Source organism: Talpa occidentalis, unplaced genomic scaffold, assembly GCF_014898055.3.
Source record: "Talpa occidentalis isolate TD23 unplaced genomic scaffold, MPIMG_talOcc4v2.1 talOcc4.15, whole genome shotgun sequence".
NCBI classification, from domain to species: Eukaryota; Metazoa; Chordata; class Mammalia; order Eulipotyphla; family Talpidae; genus Talpa; species Talpa occidentalis.
Genome location: NW_023601543.1, coordinates 77,901,720 through 77,922,609, shown reverse-complemented (window position 1 = coordinate 77,922,609; position 20,890 = coordinate 77,901,720). Strand labels below are relative to the sequence as shown.

General features: G+C 36.0%; 1 protein-coding gene across 4 annotated transcripts in view; it reads left to right on the top strand.

The window, feature by feature from the left end:
• Positions 1-20,890, top strand: part of CNKSR2 (connector enhancer of kinase suppressor of Ras 2) — a 238,242-nt gene that overhangs the window by 201,188 nt on the left and 16,164 nt on the right. The gene's annotated exons all lie outside the window — the stretch shown is intronic.

Here is a 20,890-nt window from a genome sequence, read left to right as displayed (position 1 = left end):
TCTGGGCCAGTTAGTGCAGATGACCTGAGTTGCGTTGATGAAACGGCTCATCTTGTCGCCCACAGCCTTTCGTTTCTCTTTTTCAAGGATGCAGACAGACTATCCTTTGGCCTGCTTGACAGATAGATGAGACTTTGGCTACAAGATATATTAGTGTGAGTTCTGTATCACTACTGGTAAGACAACTGAAAACTCACAGGTTACCAACATGTCAGTGTCAAATGGCTCATTCAAACTGAGAATCACTTTGGACATTATGAACAAGAAAATACACTGGATCTCCTCGATAATGGTGTGGATCTTCATGGCGTTATTTAGTGGGACTTAAATTATATCTTCCACCATCCACATATAACTATTGCTTATAATACAATTCATATGTTAAAACAGCTTGCATATGAAATGTATTTTAGTCATAATCTCCGTGGGGAGCATTATGGAAAGTACACTCTTGGGGCAGGAAGGGTCATACCATCTGCTACCTGCCAGGTCCTCCAAACATGCCCACGTATAGGAGATAATGGAAGAGTCTGGGAGAAATATCTAGGAGCCATGTTAGGCCTCTCTAGGAATTCTGGCAAGCATGATGATACTTTTATTATTATCATGATTACCAAAATTAATTGTTTTCTAAAATGTAAATAAAGATGTTAGATATGTCATTTCATCTGTCACCAGGTACTGCACAACAAAGTGCATGCGGTTTGTTTAGGATTCTGCAAACATTGGAAAAAGTGCTTCCATCTCTGCCGTTTTAAAATAAATAAAGTGTGTTGAAATTAGGCACAACCTTCTGAAATAGAAATTTCTGTTCGAAGGCGTTCCATCACTGCCACAGGTGGGAGTCGTCGATGCTGTCTTTTTCGGTTAAGCTAAACACTTAACAGTCCCTGCTGGGTATTGCATAGGGAGGGCGAGCAAGGTGGGAGCATGTCCTGGGATCTGAATGGGAACCCCGGCCCTGCGCTCACCCCTCCTTCAGGCTTCCCAGTGGTGCCTGGGAGTGAGATCTCTAGCCAGATGACTTCCTTTTTTTTTTCTTCTAGCATGTCGTGTTGCTTGAATTTATTTTCAGCCATATAGATGCTCTCCTGAGTTGATGGCGTTTTTTCTTCCGGTTCCCAAATGAGTCAAATGGGTAGTTATTTGTACTTTCTATCTTTTCCAGTGGACTTTCTCTTTGTGGAATCATCATGATAAGGCTGAACAGCCCTCAGAAAAAGTGTCAGTGAATTTGGAATTGCACATTTTGTCTTTGCAGTTCAGTACTGTGGGGCAGTCATGTTATTCAGTCAGATTTGCTTCACTAAAGATGGCCATGCACTATCTTTCAGGGCCCCCATGTCTTTCTGGGTGTTTCTCCATAAGTCTTGCCACTTTATGTCTTTTTGTCCTTCAGACCATTCTCACCAGAGCAGTGCATTTCATGCTTGCCTAGAAGATGTTTCTTAGTAAAATATATCTTGCTAACATTGGTTTTTCCTTATTACTGTTCCTAATCTTTAGGAGTGTGCAGTCTGGTGAACCCTCATTTGGGAGACATCAACTCTAAAATCAGTGTTTTCGAAAGAATGTTCGTGGGTCTAATTAAGGGATGTCGTCGTGTTCACGACTACCCCTGGTTGGCGGTTAGGACTAAGTATATTCCAGGCTGCTTATTCAAATCAAGCTGTTTGGTGTTATGTCAACCCAGCAAAAACTCTACATGGGAAGGGCGCTGTGGCCATCATAGCCTCAGACTTTTGGCACACCTCCAACACGGAACATTCTCTGTGCTGCTGACCCATCGGCAGGCAGCCATGCTTGTTCAAATCAGAGTCCAGCCGCACTATATTACTAAGTGTCCTGCTTGAGGCCAGTATTTGGTTTGACCTACTAAGGTGAATTTGTACTAATCAAGTACAGACCTGCAGGGGAAATACGTTTCATGTCTCCAGCTCTAAACATTTTTTCTCAGTTTACTACGAATAGGCAGAAGGTGTAATGGACGAAAACATAGAAATATAGCCTGTCTTCTGATTTAAGGGTGAAGAATTATGCCTTCAACCAAACCCCTTATCATTTATATTTACCTTAACTTTATATGACATATATTGCATAATATTTAGGAGTTTACAAAGCAGTCTAAGGAGCAAAATACACCTGAATCTGTGACCTGTCTTTTTACTTTCTTTGGAGGTGTGAAATTTGGCCTTGCTTATGAAGTATAAATTTAGCCTTCTTTAGAACAGACTTCAATATGTGTTCTCATGGTTGAACTGTCTTTTGTCTTATTTTGAAATCCAATTATTTAACTGAGTCACACTGTGGTTTTTCTCGGGCTGAACTCATTTTAGTCTAAAATGGATGGTACTAAAAGTACACAGATGAGACCTGTCTTGTTTTCCTTTGACTGAAAAGTCAGCTCGCATATTAATTATCCCGACCTACTTCACTGGCATTTGGGAGAAGACAAGTAATTTCCTATTATCCCAATTAGCACTTTCAAAGCTTTCCAAGGTGTGGGCCTTATAATACCTTAGATAAATTGAATTATAAATTATGTCAGCCAGTGCAACTTCCAAGGCACATAAATCATAAAATTATGCGACAAAATGTAAAGATAATACTTCATTCAGAAATCATCTGCCATAACACCAAAATACTGTATTGACTAATGCAGCTTGAAGTCTGCTTGGAACAGCTTTCTTTCCTTTGCCATGCGAGGCAATTTAGACAAGGTTTTTGAAAGCTTTATCCTTTAATCCTGCTGATTTCCCTCCTGGCAGTACTCTTCACTAGTCATATGCCCTTGGTACCTCCACTTACTCAATGAAGTCTTAATGTGCTCTTTTTTCATTGTCTCAGAGATAACCTACCAGTATTCTCACTTAATTTACACGTTCATCAGCTTGGTCTTAGAAATCCAAAGCAAAACCTAGGGTGTTTATTTTTTTGTTTTTGTTTGTTTGTTTTTCTGGGGGGGGGTAGATAAAATCTGGTAGCTTGTAGCTACAATACACATGAAGTTGTTTGATGGGTATACTTATTGATGCTTTCCAAATGAGATCTGCTAAGAAATATATTTTAAAGTTATTTTTAAAAATCAAACATCTTTTGCATAGTAGGTAACTCAGGAGCTGCTCAGTGGCCTAATATCTTAAATTTTGTAGGTAGAGAAGCTAGAAAATGACTACCAATACAGTGCAGAAGAACATGCATTAATCCTGTTAAATCTCTTACGGGTCCTAGAGTAATTTCCTGAAGAGTTTCTAAAAGTCATGAATTTTATTTTTAAGAACGCGCAAGTGGGAAGTGTGTGGGCAAGGGGAAGCTATTCACAGAATATGAAATTGTTAAAGGAGAAAAACAACTTGAAAATAAAGAAAAATTTTGCAGCACTTATCAGTTTTATTTATTATTAAGATACATTATGCACAAAGAGTTTGGAAGAGCATAGTCATAATAATATCTATAATTATAGTTCAGATCTAAAGGGAGTCGGTGGAAAAGGATATACACAATGTGAATGTAAAAGATGTGTGTTAGAGTCAGAGGGAGAATAGCAAGAGAACCTTCAATATGTCACGCTTGTGAAGTTTAAGGGTCCCTTCCTTAGCTGGTTAAATGATAAGTAGATATAAAGAAAGAATGCAAAAAACTGTAAAAAGTAGTAAACAAATATTCTCTCAATTCCATGTTGTTTGACTTTAGAAGAAGGACTGTTAGGGAGACAGTCTTTAGCACTGAAGACTAGGTACATGATCGAGCTATAATTCTGATGTTTGTTACAGGTCAGATTTTTAATCACAGCTCCCTAATTTTTAGCTCAAATAATGAGAAAAGGTTACTATTTGGCTTACACATTGAGGAAAAGTAACAGGACATTCAGAAGTAGGGTTGTTCTGGAGTGCAATTCATGGCTTTATGGGGTCAGAGCTCTCACTTAGCTTTTCTGTAATGCCCACAGCTCTAAGCATCGCTTCTTATAAGACAGCATCCAGAGAGCCGAAGACCAGGCCCAGTCTTTAGTCCTTTTCTGTAAAGTCAAGGCAAATCTTTCCTGGATCCCTCCAGCACACTTAGCTCCATAGTTCATTGGCCAAGATTGCATCACATGCCCTAAATGGAAAGGGAAATGGAATGATTATTGATAGTTTAAACTAGCCTTGATTTGTTTTTAAGATCATGAAGAAAAAGTATACCCAACAGCTTATTATTGCTTTCTACAAGAGCCTCTCTACTGTTAATATGTTATGTTTTCAAATATGTTTGTCCAAGTAGTGTTTCTGTCTACCTACTTACCTATCTGCCTGTGAAAATGACCTCAGATCACATCACATCTTTTAAAAGTCTTAGCACTAACAAAATGTTAGATAACTAAAAGGGAATAAATATTATGTAATCCTGTGAATATATCAAGCTACATATGATTATTGTTGATTTTGAAATGAATAAGCATGCTTTCCTATAAATTCTAAGTAGAGTTTAGAATACAGTCTCGAGAAATATTCCTCACTTCAAACCTTAACTTTGCCGTTTCGTCAGTCTTAAGTGGCATGACTGATCAAGTTCTTTCACAACTCCACATCTCAATGTCTTCATTATTAAGTCACAGGGTAACAATAACTGCCTTTTGAAGTACCAGGATCACATGAGGTAATGCCGAAAAGCACTTAGTTTCCATATCTGACACATTGTAAGTCCGTCCAATGAATCTTACAATTATTCAAGTTACGTAGATTTTATGCAGATTTGGATTTAGGCAAAGAAAACAATTACAATACTCAGTTAGGGAATTACTCCTGGCAAATTTCCCTAGCATTTACCTGATGATATGGCCTATCTTTGTTCACTTCCAGCTATTGAGTTGGACCATGTGAATTGTGGTTTTAGTAGGTCAAAATGATGAAATGTCAGCAGTTTCATATAGATATTAGCCATGTTCTGGGAGCTAAAAATAGAAATGTCCTTCGTGTCACATTCTTATCACTCACTACTGCTTTCCTTTTTGACTTCGGACAATTGGAAATGCAAATGAAACCTTGTATTCCAAATAGCAATAGCCTTATATATATTTATTGAAATATGCAATTACTGACCTTGCCATTCAGGTGTAATTCAAATTCCTCCCTCTACCCTGACATTACAATCTGATCCAGATACCCTGTTTTATATTCTTCACACCTTTATCACTGTGATTATAATATCAAATACGTTCATTACTTTATACAAGCATTTTAAGGGCAGAGATTTTATTCCTGTCTTGTGTTCCCTTGGCCCATAGAGACCAGGCACTATGGAATGAATTAATAGAGTGAGTGAATGAATAATGGTTACTCCCTTTGTCACCATATTCTTTTCTATTTTATTATATAATAGTTAAAGCTAAAGTTATTATTTTATCACTATGACATACGGCAGGAAGCAAAACATTGCAGAATTCTTCATTTGGGGGATTTTATAAAGGGAAGGATATGAGTGCTTGTGTTCAGTGTACCCTCTTCATGCTGGGTACCACAAAGCTGGGCTGCTAATTACTAGAGTCACTGTTCTTTGTATCATGGTTCATTTATAGTCACTATCTGTATTCATGAATCCATTTTCTTCCTGTTTTACCCCCATTTCAAACATGAAGGTAACAAAAATTTGACATGTGAGATCAGTTCTTTTTAGAAACCACATCTTCCAGCACCACTAAGGCAGTTGTGTTTCCTAAAAAAATATGCTCGGTTCATAGTCCTACGTCTCCCTTGGAAGTCACCCATCACCTAGCTTCATCTTTATTCATTCTTAAAGCATGCAACTTTACTGCAATAAACATAATTATAAGTTGTACTGTATGGATTCATCAGTAGCCCTGCATCAGCCAGGAGTGTTAGTAAGTAATAAAGCCAGATTTAAATGGCAAAAGAATGAAATCTAGATACTAGGGTAACACCAGCAGAAGAGATGGCCAGATGAGAATTAAAGCACATATGAAAGGGTGACAGCCCCTTCACAGTATAAGTTAGACAATTTAAGATTTATAGTTTATTTGATCAGACAAGATGATTAGTAACACTAATATTATTTTTTAAAATAATAAATTTTATTTTTATATTCCCCATACAATTGCAGTCCCCCCATTCTGACCCCAATCCCTCCCCTCCCGCCCCCGCCCCCCTAAAAGTGTCTCTGGTTCATAGTTTTTTGTTGATTTTGATTTTCACTTTCTTACAGTTATTCATTTTCCTGGTCCCTTATTTAAGTTTTCTAGATTCCTGCTATGAGTGAGACCATCCGGTATTTTTCTTTTTCTTTTTGGCTTATTTCGCTGAGCATGATCCCTTCCAGCGCCATCCATGTTGCTGCAAATTGCATGTGTTTATCTTTTTTGAATGCTGAGTAATATTCCATGGTGTATATGTACCACATCTTCTTGATCCAGTCATCTATTTTTGGGCATTTGGGTTGTTTCCAAAGCTTAGCTATTGTAAACAGTGCTGCTATACACATAGGGGTGCAGGTGAGTAACACTAATATTAAAACTGCTTGTTGTTTTGTTTTGTTTTTTAAAGATTTATTTATTTATTTATTTATGCAAGCACTGGGTACAGTCAGAAGCGCGGGAGGGTGAGAGAATTCACCAGAGCCAGAGCGGGGAGCAGAACAGGCAGAAAGACCGAAGTACACTGCTGAGGGGAGCAGCGGGCGGCAGGAGAGGTCTGTGCGCCGTGTGGGACCCTCACCGGTGGCCAGGGATTGAACAGGCGCTGCAGAGGCTGCAGGCAGCTTCGCAGCCCAGCGCTCAACCGCTGCACCACCAGGGGAGGCCCTGCTTGTTGTTATTTTAACACATCGAAAAAGAAAAGTACAGTCAGTCCTCAACATGTATTCATTCATATTCTTTCAACAGACATTTATTTATTTACTACACGCCAGGTACTATGTGAAAAGTGTAGCTGGCATTTCCATAAGACTGTTTATAACAAAAATTCGTAAATTACCTTTAAGAAGTAAGAAACATCTTTCTTTTTGGTAACACAAAAATGAGCAAATAATTCAAAATATGCAGCATCTTTGTTACATTGTGCCAATAATTTTCCCTAGCAATAAATTTATAAAATAAAAATGATTCTTTCAGAGATGGCACAAGATATTCTGTTTTCATTTTAAGGTACTTATCGCTTATATAAAACTTATAAAATGAGATAGAATCAGATGAGATCACTTGTAGAGCTATTTCTGACTTCACTCTTAAACGTATGGTTGAGATAGGTGCGTTCTCGTTACTCAGCTGTACTGATTAACACAAATCAGATATCTAAAAATTTTTATTAATTTGTACTATAAAATTAGGTATAGTTTTCTCAGTGATCAAAGAAATATTAATCTATGGTCAGTATAATATGACCATCCATGTGGAATGCTCAACATCATATTGTACTGACTATAAATTAATATTTTAATGATTTGTGAAGATGCTTTCTAATTTTATAGTACAATATGAAATTTGATTATCAGAAAAACCTACTAATATTAGTAGAGTGCCAAATGCAAAACATACTGTATTTTGAATATCTGTTAGGGAAATTTGAATCTTAACTTTTTTTTTTTTAAGTTCTTTTTTTTTTTTTAAGATTTATTTATTTTTATACAAGAATCTGGATACAGGCCAGATGCGCGGGAGGGTGAGAGGATTTTCCGGAGACAGAGTGAGGAACAGAGCGGGCAGACTGAAGAAATATACTGCTGAGGGGAGCAGCGGGCGAGTCAGGAGAGGTCTGCTTCGCCATGTGGGATTCTTGCCGGCCTGCCGGGATTGAACCCACACTGCAGAGGCTGCGGACAGCTTCACAGTGTGGCGCTCAACCGCCTTCACCACCAGGTTGGCCCTGAACCTTAACTTTTTAAGCAGTTTTTCACTTTCTTCCACATTGAAAGTCCCTAATCTTCCATGATTTTTTATCTGACATTTTTGCTATTTCTCTTTTATAAATCATTCATAGAATCTATTGACTCACTTCTTAAAGCTACTCATCTAAGACCTAAAATTTTTCTAATCCATGACTTTATTGGTCCCTTCTGCTATAAGTTTTCTTTTATGGTTGCCATCATTGGCCCAGCTTTATAAGTTACAAGATGGATGTCTTAAAGGAGTTGTTCTCTTTAGGATTCTTGGTGAGACCAAATAACCCATAATTTTGTTATCACTAAATTTCTACTTTACACCTTTTTCCCCTTTAGCATCTCTGCTTTTTTCTACTTGTTCTTTAACAATGCCAACACCCAGGGGTTTTCTTGCCTTTTCTAAAAAGAACAGGGAGGAGGGACAGCTTTAATACAATCCTTCTGCCAACTCTGACAGTAAGCTCCAGCCCTCGCTTCGTGTTCTATTGTCTTCTTACACCCTGTGTAGTTGCTGGGCAGCCTTCTCTTGATTTAGCATCCTGAGTTCTAAGACTCATCACGCGCTTTTGTTAACCTAATTAAAAGGGTTGTGCCCAGCACTGGAGGTAGGAAAGATGTTTACCATTCTAAAAATAATTCTGTACAATTCTGAATATCTTTGCAGAATAATTAAGTGAAAAGTTAGTTTTAACTTTGAATGCTTCTTTAAATTTGTAATACTGTGTGTGTGTGTGTGTGTGTGTGTGTATGTGTGTTACAGTGAGTGATTTCTCTCTAGTAAATTGGATAGAGCCCACTTAAAATGTCTTAAAGAATTCATTTAATAGATAAATTATTTTTATAGGAGTATGCATATAGCTTGTACCAGGATTTATGAATGTATGTAAATATACATAATAACCAGTCATCTCACCACAGAACTTAGAGTTTTAAATATTCACCCTCCCACTTAGTATAGAAATACCTGTTATATATTTGGAAGATTGTTGTTTAGACACTGCTTGAATATTTTAGGGACTCAACTTATTTGCCCCCCTAGCTAAAAAGTTCTTCTAGAAATGATACAGAAGCTGACTCCTTATAAATTTTGTACTCATTGTGGATTGTGACATTGCAAATTAGAAAAATGCAGTGTAAGTATTTGGAAGGGTTGCCATGTGGATGAGGGATATGACAGTCTGTGAAGTTCCGTAACACAAAATAAGTAGAAGGTACACAGAGGCAGATTTTAGACTGACATGCAGGAAAGCATTCCAATGATTGCATTTGCCAAATAGTGGAATAACCTTTATTCAAAATGTAAAAAAGAGAGGGTTTCCTGAGTTAGCTGGACAGTTGAACCCAATGACTTCTTCTAACTCTAAGGTTTTACAGTTTTCTTTAGCATAATGATATCACCTTGACTCTTGGATCCCAGTGTCCTGCACATTGTACATGTCCAGAACCATACACCAGAATTGTGTTATCAAACATAATTTGTGTTGTCCGATCTCTGAGTTGAATGTATACAGTCACTTTAACCTTCTATATCTGGCATGAGTTCTAGATAATTGACTATCCTGGTTGCCTTCATCTACATGCCTTTTCCTTTTCATGGCCCCATGCCAAGTTTAGTGGAACTATTATACTTTTGTTGGCATGAAAAGACTCATATAATGCTTTAAGTTGTAAATAGCATCCCACACTTATTTACTTTATTTCTTAACCCAACTGCAATTATTTGTACTTACTTCTGTAAAAGTTTTAACTTCTGAATTTTCAACCAGCATTATTCAGTCCTATTAAGAAAATTTGGAATCTCAGTTTTATTATCTATAGTATTTATCCCTCATACTGTTGAGTAAACATCTAATGTTCTAAGCATCCTTTTTGTTTTTTAACTGCTTCATTGATAATTTCCAAACTATGCACTATATTAAAGAGAGGAACATTGTTTTAAATGTATTTATTTTTTTAAAGATTTATTTTTATGCATACAAGAATTAGGGTGCAGGCCAGAGGCGTGGGGGTGAGAGGATTCACCAGAGACAGAGTGGGGAACAGAACAGGCAGATCAACTGAAATACACTGCTGAGAGGAGCAGTGGCGAGACAGGAGAGGTCTGCTGCACCGTGTGGGTAGCTCCCTGGCCGGCCAGGATTCAAACTCATGCTGCAGTGGCTGCGGACAGCTTTATAGGTTGCGTCTAAAACCCTTGCGCCATCAGGGAGGCCCTAAATGTATTTATATATTTTTTACATCATTGTTCATTCTCCTCTCAGGTGTAATCCTCATAAAATTACCACCAAGACACTCGTGAACCATCCCCATAGTCTCGTGCACGGAGGAACATTTTTAAAGAAAATACTTAAAAGGAGAAAGGATCAAGGATAGAGCTTTATAGCACTCAGTCTGAAACTTCATATATCAATTTCATTCCATCATTTAAAGTCCTTCTCTGGATCCAGTGATATTTAGTCCAGAGCACAGTACTTATTCTTAAGGATATCGAGCAGAATATCATCATAGGTGTGACATACCACCAAGGTGTTCCTTTTGTCTCCCAACCTCGATTACTCTCTAGGGGGAAAAAAATGTAAATTGCTTCATTTTTATTGAACCTTTGTTAGCCCTTGAATTGAAACAGAAAGATGAAACTCCTTCCAATCATAGTCTCTTCTAAAATTTCACCATGTGTCTGTATGAGGTTTATCAGTGTGTTCTCATAGAATCCATTCGGGTGGGTGGGTGGGTTGGTTTGGATGAGAGAACTCTCTTTTGAAGTAATAGATCTGAAAGCATTCTGATAGTAGCCCTGAGATCATTTTCAAGCTATGCAGTTAGTTCATAAGATTATTCTTCTGGTTCAAAGAGCCCATACAGTGGTCCTTAGTAGTCCCTTATCTCACGTCTTTTTTTTTTAAAAGATTTTTTTTTTTTTTAATAGAGGCATGTGTTTCTTTTTATTTATTTGTTTGCTTGTTTGTTTTGTTTATACAAGCACTGGGTACAGTCAGAAGCGCGGGAGGGTGAGAGAATTCACCAGAGCCAGAGCGGGGAGCAGAGCAGGCAGAAGGACCGAAGTACACTGCTGAGGGGAGCAGCGGGTGGCAGGAGAGGTCTGCGCACCATGTGGGACCCTCCACTGGTGGCCGGGGAGCAGCCGAGGATTGAACCGGCGCCGCAGAGGCCGCGGGCAGCTTCGCAACCCAGCGCTCTACCGCTGCGCCACCGGGGAGGCCTATCTCACGTCTTTTTAATTTCCTAGTACAAAAATTTTTTATTAAAAAATAACCTCAACTATCATTGAAGTCATATGCTTTTGTCATTTATCTTTTTTTAAAAAAATAAAAAGCCCCTTTTCTCTTCAATTTGTTTTACAAACCTTGGCTCAACATTTGCCTTCCTGGTACCCTTCTTACAAGCAAGTAAACAGCTTTAATTTAAAGGGGAGTGTTTCATAGAAACTGATCCACCAACTTTTATTCTGCAATTTATAGTTTGTCATTCTCTGGTGTTCATTTCTAGGAGCCTCTCCTTTTATCCTCAAACTAAGGGTGATTTCCTGAAGACAGTTTGCAAGAACTTTAATCTGTTCTTGCATCCCTTACTCAATACCAGAATGTGCCAGGATCAGGTATTAGAACCTTAGAGACCTTGGCCATTTACAGAATGTAGTAAGAATACAGTAAGAGTAAGGAAATGAAAGTAACAGAGATTTCTAGTAGCTTATTCTTTCAGACCCAAGTCCTATACATGATCAGCCATATTCTTTGGTCAACTGCATTCAGTGGCTTCTAAGAATTGTCACTTCTGTACTGTGTCCCCAACCCACATCCCCTATAAATTATAGTTTCAAATTATATAAACAACTTGCATTCAAACCTCTTTTTTTAAGCCCTTCTATATAATAGAATAATTTTTTGGTAGTATGAATTGTATTACCAGTTTCTGTTCTAAAAAGCTTAATAGGATTACATTTGAGTATCTCTGTTTGTTAAATCTAATAAACTACATTAAATCTCATAAACTAAAAATCTATAATGTAGCCAGTGCCGAAAATGTGCTGCCTGGCTATAAAAAACAAACATATTTCTTGAAGGTAATCTCTTTTTATGATTTTTAGAGAATACATGTTAACATTTTAGAATGTATGATTTAATGAAAGGTAGTTTAATGTTGTCCGTATTCACTCAGCTATTCCTGCTATTCCTGAGATTTTCATACATAGTCAGTGATATACCTCTCCCAAACTAGTAATTAACATAGTTAATGGTAAAAGCAGACAAACTCAAGATAGCCCTACAAAAATTATTTGCCAATAGTTCACTGAGCATATGTGTATTAAACAGTATATAAAGCATACATTTCATTAAAATGGAACCCAGACTAAATAAATATTACATAAAACTGTTTTGTGGATTTATAACTTATAAAATACTGCATACTATTGGAAGAAGGTAGATATAGATGCCCAAAAATGGTTTCTAATTAGTGATAGTGTGCAGAAAGAACAACAGAATTGCAACTAAAATTTAGCATTTCCACCATTATTTTAGTTTATAGAGTTTAATGAAAACACCCCCAACAATGATAATGGTTCAGCCAAATTACATGAATGATTCACTATTTAAGCATCAATATTTCTGCAGGTGGCACCAAATCACAGTCTTCAATTTATGAAATGTGTAAGGAAGCCCTATGCAGTACTGTCAGAAATCTTTTTTAGTATATTGAGATGCTTGACAGCAAGCCAGTTTATAAACTATTTTCACAAAATGCAGAGCTATTCTATTGTAAACTTTCTGAAGTGTTAAAAAAGAGAGAAAAAGAAAAACAAGGATAAAAGATAAAATGCAGTTTGTTTTACTTAATCATGAAAAGCCTACTAAACAGGGCTTGGTTATTATCCTAAAAGTGAATCATAAAAATAAACATAAACCAAATAGTTTATCTGACGAATAACTAAAACCTCAAGAACATTTTATTATATTGGCAGTTGCATTTAGTGGAGTTAAAATGATGAGAATTATGTCTGTAATGGTATAATGCTTCTGACACAGAATAGGAATCCTTTCCGGATATGAAAAGGAGTGGGGGTATCTGTACATTTTCTGTCATGTCTTTTTCCATTTGTTTCCAAGTTCAGTAGAATTCTGCTGTTTTAATTTATCTACCTAAACAAGCTTATTTCATTCATTGCTAAATTTCTAAAATCGGTCTAATGTCTTAGATTGCAGATATCTGACATGTTTATAGATTAACTCCAAGAGCGTACAATTTAGGTGGCTATTTCCTACTTAAATGAAAGTGTGAGTGATAGAAGTCATTAGGTTTGAGAAAGGTAGAATACTAATTCCTATGTTGTAGTCATATCTAGTGAGATGATTAGATTTTTAGTAAAACCATTTAACTGATATAGTGATATAATAGGAAATCAGGTATTTGGTGATTGGAGAATGTTCTACTCCAAATATGAATGACATGTGAATACTTGAAAACCTAGGTCATTCAAAGAAAATACCCTTTAGCTGTGGTTAGACTATCACTTTATATAACGTACAGATCATTCCATTAATGTAGCAGTGCCATAAATAACATTCTTTGACCTCAGTGTCCTGACCTCCTAAGACTGCGCCCACCGCCACATAGTTCATAGTAAAGACTTGAAGTTGATTTTCTCACTTGAAAAATCTAGCAAGGTAAATAAAGCATTTTACCCAGTTGCTTAATGAAACTCTTTATTCAGTATTCAGTACTTAGTCATCAAATTAAAATATATTTTAGGGATTTAATTAAATTGAAGCGATATTTATGGAGCCGGCACAATGTCCTGAGTTTTCACTCTGCTAAGTGCTGGAAAAGCAAAGATTTAAAAATCAGACTTGATGTTTGTCATCTGATAGGCAAAAGACACATCCAAATGTAACAGTACAGCATATGAAGTGTTTTAAAAGAGAAACATGTTAAGTTCTACAAAATCACTTAAGAGATCTGTATTATTTCTACTTTGTGAAATCAGACACGACCTCACTAAAAATCTGACATTTAAGCTAGATGGGTAAGATTTCAGTGGAAGGAAAAGAAAATGGAGTTATATCATATGTGGTTAAAAAAAAATAGTAGGGCCTCCCCGGTGGCGCAGCGGTTGAGCGTTGGGTTGCGAAGCTGCCCGCGGCCTGTGCGGCGCCGGTTCGATCCCCGGCTTGTCCCCGGCCACCGGAGGAGGGTCCCACATGGCGCACAGACCTCTCCTGCCGCCCGCTGCTCCCCTCAGCAGTGTACTTTGGTCCTTCTGCCTGCTCTGCTCCCCGCTCTGGTGAATTCTCTCACCCTCCCGCACTTCTGACTGTACCCAGTGCATGCATAAACAAAAAACAAAACAAACAAATAAATAAATAAATAACATGCCTCTATTAAAAAAAAAAAAAAATAGTAACATCAGCAAGGGCAAAATTAAGAAAAACAAAGAATAATTTAAATAAATACAGTGTTATATAGTACAAATGAGTAGCAAAGAGACAGAAAATTATGCTAGAAATGAATTATGAAGGCCTTGGTATACCATGATCAGAAGTTTGGATTGTTTCCCAAAAAAACATGATAGAAAGCATTTGAAGATCTCAGTAGGAAAATGACATGATAATATGTAAGTTTCAGAAAGGACTCTGATGGCAGTGTAGACAGTGTATTGGTGTGGGAGGATGCAAAGTAAGTGATAGTGAGACCAGTTAGAAAACTGTATCAATCAATAGTCCAGATGAGAGATGTCATATCCCCTCTACAAGTGTGGCAAAAAGTTATCTGCTCAAAGAAGATCCACGGGTAGAGAGTAGGACTTGAAGTATCTAATGGAAGCTCAGAGTGCCCCCAACAGGAAATTGGAAATTGAGCTCACCACGCACTAATAAGAAATCTGTCACTTAGTCCTGAATGACCAAGAGGCAAAAAACACAAATTTAGAATGTTGCCAATTAACATGTATATCCAGCTTTCTCTAGCAATGCTCAGTGGCCAGGCAGGAGTAAGAAAGCAGATGGTTGAATACTGGAAAGTGTGTGTGTGCTGCATATCAAAGAGGGTGAGGAAATTGAGGGATTCAGACTGGATAAGGAAGTGAATTCAGGAGGGGACTGCTTCCTGATAAGATCAAAGGTTAGACATAGTGGAAGAACTAGAAGGGGGAAGCGATAATCAGGAAGAGTTGTCATACTTCAGAGGTGACATGGTTCACCATGATGACAAGCTCAAATGTGTGATGTTTTTGGATTTGACAGCAAGAATCCAACACAGAGGGCACTTATTTCAAAAGCAACTCTTCAATATCTGGATCTCTTCTATTTATATCTTGAAGGGGAAAAAAATACTTTGGAATACTTTGCCACATTCTTGTGAAAAGAAAGCTATTTAATGGCAAGGGGGAAACCCACTCATTGATGTTGGGAATAAATTGCATTTATGTTAAGATGAATTATTACATATTTCAGTTGTTTAGTGAATATATTGCTCATAACTTGAATTATAAGGAAGTGAAAAGTAAAGATGTTTTTACTTGCTATCTCCTTTCTAAGGTAAATCTCAATTTATTTCAGTTTATAGCATCATTAACTGATCAGTCTTTGAATAAGATAATATTAAATAGGATATCAAAGGCATTTTGAATGGGGTGATTGAATATATGTATTTGTCCTTTTACTTTCACTGTTGTCTCAGGTAAACGCTTTCATCTTTCCTGTAAAGGTATGCTACATAGTCTGCACTTGAAATGCAATCTGAAAAGCCAGGCATCCCATAAATCTGAACCTTCCTTTCTTTCCTCGTGTAGAGGAAGAAAATATTTTTCCATATAGAAAAAATACTAAAATAGAATTGCCTTCCCCAAGGTAAAGCGAAAACATCTATAGTATTTTTTTTTAAACTTCGTGGGTTTGTTGAACACATTGACTCTAACCAAACAATAGCTAACATTTTTTAATGAGTACTAACTTTTCAAACACTCTTCTAAGATCCTACTAAAATTTAACTCACTTAAGCCTTACAACCACCCTCTAAGGTATATACTGTCATTATCCTCGTCTTTGCAATGAGGAAACTGAGTTTAAATAACATGGCTCAGGTCTCCCAGCTAGTTAATAGCAAATCTGAGATTTAGACTAAGACATTCTGACAGCAGAGTGAATGCATTCAAGCACATAGTGTCCTTCTGATCTATCTTTTTAATCAGGTTAAAACTCAGCCTTTTTTCTGTGTACATATTAGACCTATATTAAAGAAACTAAAAGTTTTAGATTTTATTACAGCAGGCCAAAGAGCACTGCTAATGTGCTCCATCAAATAAAGCAATACCTGTGTGCCAGTTTACCAAGAATTGAAATCATCATGCTTACCAATTAAAACTAATCAGTGCCCAAAAATCTTGTACCGTGCATGATATGTAGAGTGAAACAGTTCCACCACTTGACTCAAAACTCTTCCTTACTATTTTAACTTTGATATGATTTCTTTTTATAGCTAATTTGTGCCAAGTTAATACTGTGATATTTAAAAAAAAATAAACTGCTTCTCAAGAATAGATCTCGAGACCAGTTTGAAAAGTATTTCATGCAGTGGCCAAACTTATTATTTCACTTTTCTTCTTCAAAATAACTCTTTATCCATCTTCTTAGAAGCAATCTAAATGGTTTACCCTTTTTTTTAATCAGCTGAAGGATTTATTTATTTACTTTTAAATCTTTTGGTGGGGGCGGCTAGAAAAAAAAAGTACAATCTTCACATTTTCATTTGTTTCTAACTTCTGATTTCTCACTTGTACTGTACATTATTGTAGAATGAAATGAAAATTCATTACCAAAATGAACTCTAGTGAAATTTTCACATTTTTGCATCTTCTTTCAAGATACTGCTTATAAAAACACTATAAAGTGGTAAGCAAAATATAAATGTTAGTAACATAATCCTTGTTATTAATAAATTAACATGCTAAATTGATTTGCCTTCAGAATGTTTATACTAAATTAAAGAGGAGTAAAAGTTTTTCAGGGCTTTTCTTAGGATTTTATTTTAAAAGGCATTACTTACCAGATTATATGACATTTTGTGAAAACAATGCCTCTATTAAACTCCTAGATCCTATTTAAGAAAACTGAATTCAGAACTAGTGAATAAGTTATTACCTTTAACCCATACATTCTGGCTTTTTATTTAACATTTTAGTAGTAATTGATGTGGGTATCTGTAACCCACCTTTCTTAGCAGATTGCCATGGCAACCCCTGAAGTAAGGTACCAGTTCACTGGAGCGTCAGGCTTTGTCAGTGCTAAATACAGAAGCTGCATTTGATTTCAGCTTGTCTGTTTCTAAGGGGAGCAATGTACCACACTTCTTTCCACTTCCTAGGCTGACTTTTCCATCACCATGGAGACCAGATCTCCCCACACTACTAAGATCTGAAACCATTCCTAGCCTAGCTAATTGAAGGCCTTGGGAAGCCTGGCCTTCTAGAATTAAAGTGTATTGTCTGTTGAAGACGAGTTCCTGTTTCTGCTTTTTGAAGTGTATATTGATTCTCCACAAAGAAAAACAAACTTTTTTGTGGTGTGATGAAGATTTACAGTAAGAAGGAAGAAAATGTCATCATGACATTTTCCTTGGTCAGGTTCTGGTTTTGCGTATATTTATGGTATCTGCGCAGTTAATTACTACGAAGTAATGTTTCATTTCTAATTATGACAGGTTTGCTAAAGTGTCATAAACAGATTTAATGAACACTTCATGGTGGTCGTAAAACATTGCTTTAAATTTTAGTTTGGGATTTTCTATGTGTTTCTAAATCCAGTATTGATATCTTTTAGATTAGTTCTGCACTTGCTCACTATGAACTCAATACGAGAAAAAGTAACTCTAGAACCTTAATCACCACCTTACATGGACTTTAACAAAGGATTCCTGTAATTTATCACTATCAATCCAGTTATAGCACATTCAGATAGTTTTGATGAACTATAGATTATACAGACCAGTACAACTATATACTAATGTGTTCTTTTTTTTCATTGTGGCAGTAGTGTGTTCAGATATAAAGATATAGGTACATACAACACACACACATATAGACACACAGACCAATATCACCGAAAAGGGAAGCGCCAAAGTTCTACAAAGTTCTTTGATGCTCACATTTGTTGTAGCGATACTAATTGCACCGTAGCTGCTGTCATTGTTTGCCCTCACCCCAAAAGGCACCAGTCAGAAGAGATGGTAAGAAAATCTTCCGTGGAACTTGGTTTATACATCCTTACAAATTTACATCTCTAGTTTGATGGTTGTGTTTCTTAACCCTAGAGAAGGCAACGTGGTCCTCGTTTAATATAAGTACACTAAGCAGGAATCCCAAAATGCCTGACTTCAATGAAATATGGAATTCTCCTTATTTTTTAAAATTATTATTAATAAGCTATCACCATAAAGGTTCTATAAATTCATTAATTTACAAATGGAAAACAAATGTATTAATATAATTGGATTTTTTGTTTTGCTCACTAATCGGAAGTTAGCAATTCATTGCTGTATTTGAATACAAATTAATTTGTAGGATACAGAGAACCTTTTGACATTTCAAACATCTGAATTTTGCAAAAGGCTATCTCACCCTAATGAAGTCCTTGCATGATTCTAGTTTTTCTGTAATTACAGTGGTGAGTGTGAAATTCAACAGGTGATGCTAAATGTTAAACACAGATACAGCTGAAACCTTTTGCAGTAGTCATTTGTATTTTTCCATAAGAACATTGAGTCAGCATATCTCTAACTCTTTAGTAAAACTTACTTTCTTTAAAAGGGCAGTGCTATTTCCCCTCTTCTCAGGAGGGGAAAAATGAAACTCATGCAATAGGGCATTTTTAAAAAAAGATTCTTTGTGGGGCCTCCCCTGGTGGTGCAGCAGTTGAGCACTGGGCTGCAAGGCTGCCCGCAGCCTCTACAGCGCCAATTCCATACCCGGCCACCGGTGAGGGCCCCACAAAAAAAAAAAAAAAAAATTCTTTGTGTCTTTAGATTTTGTACTATTCTACCCCAATAACAAGATGAGTTTGCTGGTCTCAAATTTAATAACCACTAATTTCTAAAACAACTAAAATTGAATATGAATGAATACTCATTAATCTGTCTTCTGAGTTTTTAGCTAAGATGGATATTTGTGATGATTTGTCTACATCTATGCTATACTTCTTACAAACATGATTTTACAGTGATTTTAGGCAAAATAATTGTTTTTCTTCTTATACACACAATACATTTTGAATATCTGAAAATATAGTAACAGTTTGAATAACAGAATATACAGATGACTTTCATAACAGGGATTTCTGAAAGTAGCCTATGATGTAAAAACTACAGATTGAAAAATAAGAGAATATGAAAGTATTAAGATGAGCAATTCAGTTTATAACAGATCTGAGTAAAGAAAATACTAATTCTAATAAGTAGCTGTCCAAGATAGAATTTTAGGTTCTTACAAATGTCTTTCGAATTTTCTTTTTATCTTTCTTGGCACTTAACTTTGCTGGGGAAGGTATTTTTGGTTGTCCTTATTGCTAAGAAATTCAGTTGGCAGTGTATCCAAAGCAGCTCCTCCTTGCCAAAATTGTTAATGAGCAAATGATCCCAAATGTCAGGCTGGTATGCCAAGGAGGTTAATAATAAGGCATTAACATTTAGACATTATTGAAGGGAGAAAATCAATATTGCAATTTTTTGTAATATAGTAAGATCAGTCAGAAAAAGTAAGCAGAAGTATATTTTGAGCTTCTGTAGTCATAAACAATGTTATAGCCTGAAAGGAAAATATGTGTTTAAATTTTTAGCATAAGACTCACTCTTTTTCTTACTCTACTCCCAACCAGCACTTACACACCCACATACCCATTGTACTCTTGTTGAAAAGAATTTAGTATTTCATTCACTTTTGTAGAATTCTACCTCTTTTTTCCCCCCTCATATAGTCTGGAGGGATATCATGATACTGGAACTGATATTGAATAGTATTCTTTAAAAAAAAAAAAAAGGGTAATCCCACCAAAATCAAGATGGCAGTAAATTGAAGATAGTGTATGAATTTAGTATGAGAATAAGAACAGCAAAAGTTCACAAAGATCTATACTACCATTGTAGGCATTAACTAACTCAGCTGTTTTACAGTTTACCTATACATGCATGCATACATACATACATTCATATACATACATTCACATTTTAATTCTCTCCTTTAAATATACCATAAATTTCAAATATTTCTGTTTTCTATATATTTGAAGTATATTAATTAAAATTAGTAGCCCATGACATTGATGTAATTACATACAGTATAATACATTATAGCCATATAATTGAATCTGTATATGTATATATATATTTATATTTAACAAAATAGAGCTTTATTTTATTGATTATTCTTAACTATAAAATTTTAAGGCAAAAATGGGGAAGGAGTTGTACAACCATACCGTGAACTCATTGAGACCAGACTATTGTATTTCTATAGTTATTGCTAACATTTGCTATGGCAGATATACCCAAAGGCATCCATTCAATCCTTTTGAGCAATGTATGTCTATAAAAATTAATTTCTCCCATTTTTTATTTCAAAATCTGAATTGTCATTTGGGATGACAATATAATATGGCAAAATTCATAGTGCATTTTTCTGAAATATCTATGGACATTTCATTGAAAATAAATTAGTGGTAAAGTGAATTAACATGTTAATATTAAGTATTTCTGTGAGTTAAATGTGAAAGACCTTTTCAATTGTTGACAATATATAAGCTCCATTTAAAAGGTATGTAGATCTATCTTCGTTTCAAATAGTGGTATTTAATACACACAGAAAAAGGCAATGTGTGTGATATACTCATAATAACTAATTAAGTTACTGTAAATGCACTCTAAGGCCATGGTATAGAGGTAGATATATTAGGATGAGGTACTACTTTCATAAGGAAATACTTTCTCCTGTGAATTAATCAGAGGATGGAATTGTGAC